Source organism: Hyperolius riggenbachi, chromosome 8, assembly GCF_040937935.1.
Source record: "Hyperolius riggenbachi isolate aHypRig1 chromosome 8, aHypRig1.pri, whole genome shotgun sequence".
Taxonomy (NCBI): domain Eukaryota; kingdom Metazoa; phylum Chordata; class Amphibia; order Anura; family Hyperoliidae; genus Hyperolius; species Hyperolius riggenbachi.
Window position 1 is genome coordinate 80801784 of NC_090653.1, and position 9568 is coordinate 80811351.

A 9568-nucleotide genomic window follows, 5' to 3' on the forward strand; every position below is an offset into this window, starting at 1 on the left:
GGCCAAAACGGAGTGATTACTATCGCTTCTACTCTCTCTCCCTGTAATCTGTTCAGAAACCGTAAGATAAGAGGTGTTGGAGGAAAGGCATAGATCATATTCGCTTTCCATGTCTGGGTCATCGCATCCACTCCCTCCGCCTTCTTGGACGAGAATCTGGAGAAGAACCTGGGTAACTGGAAATTCATATCTGAGGCGAATAGGTCCAGTTGCGGCAGCCCCCATCTCTGTACCAACATCTGGAAGATCTTTTTGTTCAACATCCATTCGTTGCTCTTGACCATGTTCCTGGATAGAAAGTCTGCTCGGGCATTCAGGGTTCCTGGTATATAAACTGCTCTCAATGATAGCAGATTCATCTCTGCCCACTTCATGAGTGGTTCCAATTCCTTCATCAGGGATCTGCTCCTGGTTCCCCCTTGCTTCTGTACATAAGCCACTGCTGCCTTGTTGTCCATTTGAATGCACACTGCTTGTACTTTCAATAGATGGGCAAAGGCTTGCGTTGCTCTGTATGCTGCTCTTAATTCCAAAATGTTGGACACTACATTTGTCTGTAGAGAATTCCATTGGCCTTGAGCCCAACTGTCCATACAATGTGCTCCCCAGCCCATCCTGCTGGCGTCCGATGTAACAGTGATCCAGTGATATGGAGATAATTGATTGGCATTGGACAGATTCTGACTCTGCATCCACCATAGGAGAGACATTCTGACCTGATGTGATATTTTGATTGATTGAGTCATCGAGTGATGGTTCCATTGACTCAAGAACAGTTCTTGTAGAGGTCTCATGTGCCATCTGCTCCACTTTACCATCACTATGGCTGAAGACATTAGACCTAGTACATGCAGACATGTCCTTGCTGTTACTGAGTGCTGGTGAAACAACCATGTTACTTTGTAAATCAGGTCGCGAACTTTTGCTTCTGGTAGAGACACAGAGTCTTCCACTGTGTTGAAGACTGCTCCTAAGTAGGTCAGTATTCTGCTTGGCTGGAACTGACTTTTTTTGATGTTGATTACCCAGCCCAAACTGCAAAGAAAGGTCGCTACTTTTCTTGAGTCTTCTATTAAATCTTGTCTGGATCTTGCCACTACCAAGATGTCGTCTAAATAGTGATGGATTTTTATTCCCTGTGTTCTCAAGTTGGCTATTGCAGATACTAGGATCTTTGTGAATGTTCGTGGTGATGTTGAAAGTCCGAATGGCAGCGAACAGAACTGTAGATGGATTTTTCCTAGAGAAAATCTTAGGAATTTTTGATATTGGTGATGAATGGGTACATGGTAATATGCATCCTGGAGGTCTATGGACATTAGCCAGTCTCCCGGGGATACTGCTAGAATCACTGATTGTAAGGACTCCATCTTGAACCTGGGTAGATGTATTGATTTGTTCAGATACTTTAGATCTATCACTGGTCTGAAACCTCCTGATTTTTTCTTTACCATGAACAGAGGAGAATAGACACCCTTGAATCTTTCTGAAACTGGGACTGGTAGTACCACCTTCTGAGAAATAAGGGATTGCACATATTGTGTCAATACTTGTCTCTTCTGTTGATCTGTGGGGATTCTTGTCGGCATCCATCTGTCCTGTGGAATACTTCGAAATGTCCATTTGTGTCCATTCTTTATCACTGCATATACCCACGGATCCTGGATCTTTTCCACCCAGACCTTGACGAAAGTTCTTAACCTTGATCCCTCCGTCACTGTCTGGGCGGGCGCACCTTCAAAAAGGCTGCTTCTGCTGTCCCCCAGGTTTGGTTGCTGTCTTTAGGGATCTTGCCAAATTTGCCTGGGTACTCTTCCAATTTTTCCTGAACGCTCTTCCAGGTCTATAACTTTTGGCTTCTGAGAACTTGCTTGTTGCCTGTCTCCTTTTGTCTGGATAGTTTTTTCTTGCTGGTCTGTCTTGCGGTAGAAGCCCTGATTTACCGCCTGTTACTCTCGAAATGGCCTTATCCATCTCTTTACCAAACAAGGAAGCACCATCAAAGGGAATCTTCACCCAACTCTGCTTTGAGCTGATATCCGCATTCCAATGCTTCAGCCATAAAGCTCTCTTGGCCGTCACCGAGCTTAGCATCACTCTTGCGGCTGCCCTTAATGTGTCCATTGCAGCTTCACTGATAAAATCGGCTGAAAGCTTAAAGTCGTCTAGGGCTGAAATAATTTCTGCTCCATTTACTCCTTTCTCAATAGCTTCCTCTATGTTGGTAATCCATACATTCAATGCTCTTCCCACTGAAGTTAAGGCTATGGCAGGCTTACATATTTGTCCTGTTGTAAGATATATCTTTTTCAGATCGCTATCGATTCTTCTGTCTAGAACATCTTGGAATGCTTCCTCTCTTACTACTCTTCTTATGACATCAACCAGATCCTCAGTTTTTGACTCATTTTCCTTTGCTAATTGCCCCAGGCATGAGGCACACAAAGTCTTCCCTTGCATCGCAGTATTAGGACATGCCCAGCATTGTCCTTTATTAGGAACTGAACGTCTACGTGGAGACCTAGATCTAGACCTTGAGCGCCTTGAAGATCCATAGTATTGCCTGTTGCGGTAAGAAGAGGATCCATTTCGTGAACTTGAGCGATGTTCCTGGTACGTTTCACTTCTGCGCCTTGAAGGGGAACGAGGGCCTTTAGCACCTCCTTGTCCAGGCGGTATCACATACGAGCTGTAAAACATAATTTATATATTTATTAGCTCAGTGACAGGAAAGCTTTTTTTTTTTTTTTTTTTTTTTTTTTTTTTTTCCTTTTTCCCCTTACCCAGAGGGTCCATATTGATCGCCAGCCTCAGAGGGAATGTCCGCTATAAAGAAACATAACAGAGAAAGAAATTCTTAAAATACTTTCCTAATAACACCTTAAAGATCTTTGAAAAGAAAAAAGAGGTTTAGTCATTCAAACCTACATCCAGAAGCATCAGAGGCTTCTCCTTCCTCCATGCCGGATCAAGAGCCTTGCTGAGTAGTCTGGCAGCCGATTCTCGGGTGCAGCCGCACTAGAGCAGGTCAGCCTTACACTGAGGCATTCCATCCTGCTCTAAATAGCCTGCCCCCGACGTCTGTACGCCTCCACGCTCTAGCTAGGGCATTCTGCCCTCAATAAACATGTCCGCCGCAATGCCCGACCTCAGCAGTGCACTGAATGCGGAGGTCGCGCATGCGCAGACGCTACTTCCGCCCGCCGGGGAGTCACGAGGCAGAGACCTCCGCCGCCATTACCACTCACCTGCCGGCTCCCACTGAACCGAGGGGAGAAGACAACTCACCATTTTCCTGCCTTCTTCGCCTCGCAGCGCTGCGGCTGATGAGAACTCCACGTCCCAACAATTCCCCCAGCATTTAGCTGGAACTGGGTCGGCGTTTCCTGGCTAAGCAGGTACTGGGAACCAATGGGCGCATTTAGCAGCCCAAGCACAGGAAGGTTAACCTGTGCCGTGGGTAAGGGGATATTCGAGCTGAAAGAAAATATATTTTAAATTAAGATATAAGCTAAATAAATAATTCTAACAGACACAGGTCCTATAGTGTCTGAGGACGGAAAAAAGAATACGGTGGCAGGGGCAGGGACCATATATATATCAATTTTAATTGGTCCTATAGGGGTTAGAGGGGCGGAGCTAACCCAGTAGTATGCCGACATGGAGGCACCAGGGAAACAGCCTTTATGAATGCCCACTTTGCTAAATGGTCGGGAAAGTCAGCTGTTTTGAGCGGAAAACTTGCCGTAAAGTTTTATGAATAGAGCCCACTTGTCACTGAAGGTTACTTCATAAAGATTAGAGCAGATGGAATGTGTGCAGAGAAACCCAGCTGTTTAGATAAGCCAGGGGTAACAGTCAAGATAACAGCAAGTGAATGAGAAAGACCTCCCAAGCAGCTGCAGTGAGAGGAGAGCAGACAAGGCATTCCGGAATACCAAGGCTGTGTTTTTTTTTACCCCTTGGGTACCTGTTTGCAGATAACTTTCACATCAGAAAGCCTGCATGTGTAACATTTCTGGAACTTCTTCTAAGCTGCAGCAATTAAATAGATTGTTTAGGAAGACTAATAGACAGATTCAGTGCAGATTCAGGAGGAGAGGCAGAAAATGCACATGTAAAGGGATGCTGGGGCTGCCTCCTTTATACTAACGCTGTCTCTGCAGGAGAAAATGGCTATCATTCATAAAGGAGCTGTCGGTAAGGGGAATCAATGCGGGAAAACACCGCTGCCGGTATTTTAGACTTCTGGGTGGGCATTCATAAAAATATATCCATGTGCGGTAGCAGTGCGGAGATTCCCCGAACTAGGCTGGCGGTAGGCAGGCGGTAGGCTTGTGGAGACACGGAAGCTGCCGAGTTGATACATTTCTCCATGTTCCACTCTGCTGCAGCTGCCTGGGAGGTCTGTGTGTCTCCATTCACTTACATTGGTATCGCCACATCAGTGGGAGCGGTACACCCCGACCTCACACCGCTTGCGGTGATCTTCATGAATTAACATTTTGCTACATTTGTTCCGGTAATCACCGCACAAGGCGGTGATTTATCACTCTGCTCGGTAGTGTCATTTTTTCATGCGGAAAGAGCCTTTATGAATGCTGACTTTGCCGAGTGTTCGGTAAAGTCAGCTGTTTTAAGCATTTCCGCATGCGGAAATGCTTTATGAATGATAGTGAATGTATCAACTCAGCCAGCAAATGTAACAACTCAGCCAGTACAGCCAGTTTAGTGCGGGAATTCCCCGACCTATTATCGCAAGTGTAAACATTTATATGAATTAGCACACAAAAGTGTAAAATACCGATGCGGTGTTTTCCCTCCAAGATTTTTTTTACCGCAAATGTTTTATGAATAGAGCCCTATCTGTCCCGATGACCTGTTACCATGGAGTTTAAGTATGTGTCCAGTCACAGAGTAAAGTATTGTTTTCCGTGCAGTCAGGGCCCTTTTCCACCAGCGCGTTTGCGCTGGCTGAATCGCAAAGTCGCAAACCGCTAGCGATTTTACAATCGCTACGGTTTGCTTTTTAACATAGGAATCGCGGTTGGTCATTTCCACTACCGCGATTCGTTTTTTACCCGAACGCGAACGCGCGGCGGAGCGATATTTGCCGCGATTTTGCTATGCAGTGCATAGCATAGCAAAATCGCGGCCGCAAAACGTCGGGGAATCGCCGGTTTTGCGATTCAGCAATCGCTAGTGTTCAGCGTGAACGCTAGCGACTGCAGGTGGAAAAGGGCCCTCAGGGTGAATTCCAAGAGCAAATCACCATAAAGGGCTCTATTCATAAAAAAGTTGTGGCGAAAAAACTCCTGGAGGGAAAATACCGCAGCAGTATTTTAGACTTCTGGGTGGTCATTCAAAAAAATGTTGCCAGCTGCGATGCAAGTGCAGAGATCTCCCGCTGAAGGCTAGCGGTAAGCTGTCGGAAGGCATGCGAAAACACTTCAGCCGGCAGAGTCCCTCCGTGCACTGCTCTCTCTGGGAGGTCTGTCCCATTCACTTGTATGTAATCCGCAAAATCAGAGGAAGCGGTATTTCCCGTCCACATACCGCTTCCTCTAAACTTTATGAAGGGCCATTTTGTTACTTTTTTTCTAGATAAATCTAGAAAAACACTGGAGAAGGCAGAAATTTCTCGCTCTGCTATGGGATTGTAGATTTTTATGCGGGAACAGCTTTTATGAATGCCCACTTTGCTAAATGGACGGGAAAATCCGCTGTTTTAAGCGGAAAACTTGCGGTAACCTTTTATGAATAGAGCCCAAAGGATACCGGAGCCAACTCGCTTATTAGAAATGTGGGGGGACAGGCATGTACAATGAGCTCTCCTGATAACCACCGCTCCCCCGTTCCCCTCCTTTGCCTGCTAAGTTCCCCCCGGCTCGCTGAAGATGGGCAGCACCGCGCCTACCCTGGCCCACCTGCGCGCATCATACAGCACACAATTTCGGCCAGGAGTGCACTGCGCCTGATGTCATCTTGACGTCATGCGCAGAGAGTTCCTAGTTGGGTTCGAGTACTGTCGGGTGTACGCAGCCGGTCCAGCGTAGGCGTAGTGCTGCCCGGCTCCGGCGACCCAGAAGAGGTTGCCGGTATTAATTTATCAGGCAAAGGAGGAGAATGGGAGAGTGGTGGGCATCTGGACAGCTCATCGTACATGCCATCTCCCTCAGTTTCTCATCTTTTTGGCTCTGGCCTCTTGCACACTATATGCGTTTGCGATTTTGATGTGGTGGTACATGCAATTCCGATTTGCGATTTTTAATCGGTACTGCATGCTGAGTTTTTCTTTGGAACGTAGCCTTTGGAAGCCTGAGTGCTCTTGAAGATGGGCCTCTATACACTGCGCATGCGCGAGCAGCCACTCACATGCACTCGTGTGTGCGCGGTTTGGAGCCGCCTGTCTTCGGGAGGACTCGGCTCCTGAAGACTTCTGAAGTCCGGCGCAGCAGGGGATTTGAATGAATGGAGGAGCTGCCGCCTGAACGAGAGGACTGGGAGAGAAGAGGGAAAGCTCATTAGGACCCAGAGCCTTCCCTCTCCTGGGGTAAGTATCCGGCTTTGTATTTTATGCTGCATACACACTTGAGATAAAAGTCTCTGGAAAAGGCAAGATCACAGACCAATTTTACCCCATTCCATGTAGTATGAGAACCATACTCTACACAGTCTATTCTATGGAGCTGCACTCCCCATCAGATAAAATTTTTGCAAGATGCTGCACACAACGATGCCCTTACACATTCAAAAGATCATTATCTGCAAAAGATCTCTTCCTGCAATAGATCCATTTCTGCAAAATGCATTCATAGTCTATGAGATCTGCAGATCCTCATACACACCTTGTTTAACAGACTTCATCTGCATATCTGGCAATCATCCGCAGATCTGAAAATCCATCCTGGTGGATCTGATCTGCAGATGATTGCCTGCTAAACAAGGTGTGTATGATGATCTGCAGATCTCATAGACTATGAATGCATTTTGAAGGAATGGATCTATTGCAGGAAGAGATCTTTTGCAGATAATGATCTTTTGAATGTGTACGGGCATCTTTGTGTGCAGCATCTTGCAAAGATTTTATCTGATGGGGAGTGCAGCTCCATAGAATAGACTGTGTAGAGTATGGCTCTCATACTACATGGAATGGGGTATAATTGGTCTGTGAACTTGCCTTTTCCAGAGACTTTTATCTCAAGTGTGTATGCAGCATTAGGGTGGCCACTAACCATCCAATCTTTTTCATCCAATCTTACCATTTCTATGTAATAGAAGGGCCTGCCTATAGTATCTGTTCAAGTATAATCACTCAGTTTACTCTTCTACTACATAGATTTGGTAAGATTGGATGAAAGAGACTGGATCGTCAGTGGCCACCCTTAACCCCCGATTCCCACTGGCTTTAAGTAGATGCCCACCTCGCCATCACACTTACGTAGTCTAGAGTGTTCTGTGCAGGTGCAGTAGTTCTTCACCTGCGCAGATCATTCCAGATTATGCGAGCGCAATTGTGAGTGACACAGACACGTGCTTGCGCAGGCGATGACGACCTGGCAAGATGGGCATCTGCAATGGAGGGGATCCTGTTGCATCCATGGTCACAGCCACGGCGTTCCGCTTCTGTTCTCCCCTACCATTCCAAGTCGTTCCCCTTTTGGTTTTCCCTCTTGACCATAACAAGTAGTTATTCCACAGTTGTTGTAGTGCTCTCAGCTGGTGTTTGTACACATACCCTGAGTTCGCTGTCAGACATATTCTAATGTTGCAAACAGGTTACTTGTCCCTTCAAAAGGCCACAAAACAATGGCTACTTGTTATCGGTTCTAGCATTTTCATAACAATGACTTTTTTGTGTACAATGTTCATTGAGGCTCCAAAGGTGTGTGAAAATGTAATTGCTGGCTAGACAGTACTTGCAACCTCAAAATACTTTCAAACAATAGTTATGAGAACACTGTAATTGTTCCTTTGAAGTCTTGTAATTTGAATGTGGAATACACTTATCACCACCTGTAGCAATGCCTTGTGCACAAGTGGAGTAAAGGTAACCATACATCAGATGACTTGGTGGATGAGCGACCATCCAATTATATTATTATAATCGAATTGTATAAAAATCTGTGGCGACAAGTGCATGCACGACTGACAATGCGACTGGCGTATTCTCCCCTAATGTTAAATGTTCCCCCACTGCCCAGTGCAAGTGAAACATTACCTGTCCGTATCCTCCACTGGCTCCGTTCTCCTGACAATTGCGACCCACGTGGTTGCCTAGTAAGGACGCGCGTGTAATGTCAGATGTCACACACGCGGGCATGTTACTAGGCAACCACATAGAGCGTGCGTGTACGGAGAATGGAGGAAGCCAGGAGCCAGCAGAGGACAAGCGGCGGGCACGGCGGAGAGGTAATGTATAACTTGCAATGGGGGGGGGGGGGCATTTAATATTACGGGGGATATAGTATCACAAGTGAGGTGGCCAGATGCAGTGTCACAAGGTCAATTCGTGATCAATTTCAGCAATGTTTCAGTGGCATTTCAGCATGAAATTGACCGGTGATCGGCCTCAGTGTATGGCCAGCTGATCAATCTCTCTCTAATCCCGGCATGCACACGCCAGTCACTCACATAACATCCTCCTGTTTCACACACTAGTCCTTCCATTCTCTTTGGCTGCTTGCAGGAGATTACCACATGTGGGGGCGGGGCCAATACAGAGGGAAAAAGAAACTGGTGACATCATTGGCCAATGGGAGGGACAAAGGCTGAGGCTAGGCTGCGGTGATTGGTTTAGCAGGGCCGAGGGGCGGGACTGTCTTGTCTGCAGGCATATTTATGGGCATTGCAGCCATTCATACAGAAATCCCAGTGTGGGCGGGGTTTGGCACTTACATCATCATCTAGCTCAGCCTGCAGCTATCCTTATAGGCTGAGGCTGAGCCTGTCACACGAAACCCTGCCCCTGACCAATCACTGGCAGGGGGCGTGGATTTGATGTGAAAAGGAGGGAGCTTTGAGTAGTACTTCCATACTATGCATGGGTATCAGCTGATCCAGTCTGGCGTGGAGCGCTCACAGCCTGCCTCCCTCCATCCATTCTGCTTGCCTGCCATCCTTTGCCTCCTCCACCAGGACCAGCCTCATGCCTCCCGCCTCATCCCTCCTCCTCCACCAGGGCCAGCAGCAGAAGCCAGCCTCATGCCTCCTCCTCCACCAGGGCCAGCAGCAGAAGCCAGCCTCATGCCTCCTCCTCCACCAGGGCCAGCAGCAGAAGCCAGCCTCATGCCTCCTCCTCCACCAGGGCCAGCAGCAGAAGCCAGCCTCATGCCTCCTCCTCCACCAGGGCCAGCAGCAGAAGCCAGCCTCATGCCTCCTCCTCCACCAGGGCCAGCAGCAGAAGCCAGCCTCATGCCTCCTCCTCCACCAGGGCCAGCAGCAGAAGCCATCCTCCTGCCCCAGCTGTCCTCACAGTAAGTAGCTGAGCGCACTCACTTGCTTTTAAAGGGAAACTTAACTGAGAGGGATATGGATGTTTCCTTTTAAACAATACCAGTTGCCTGGC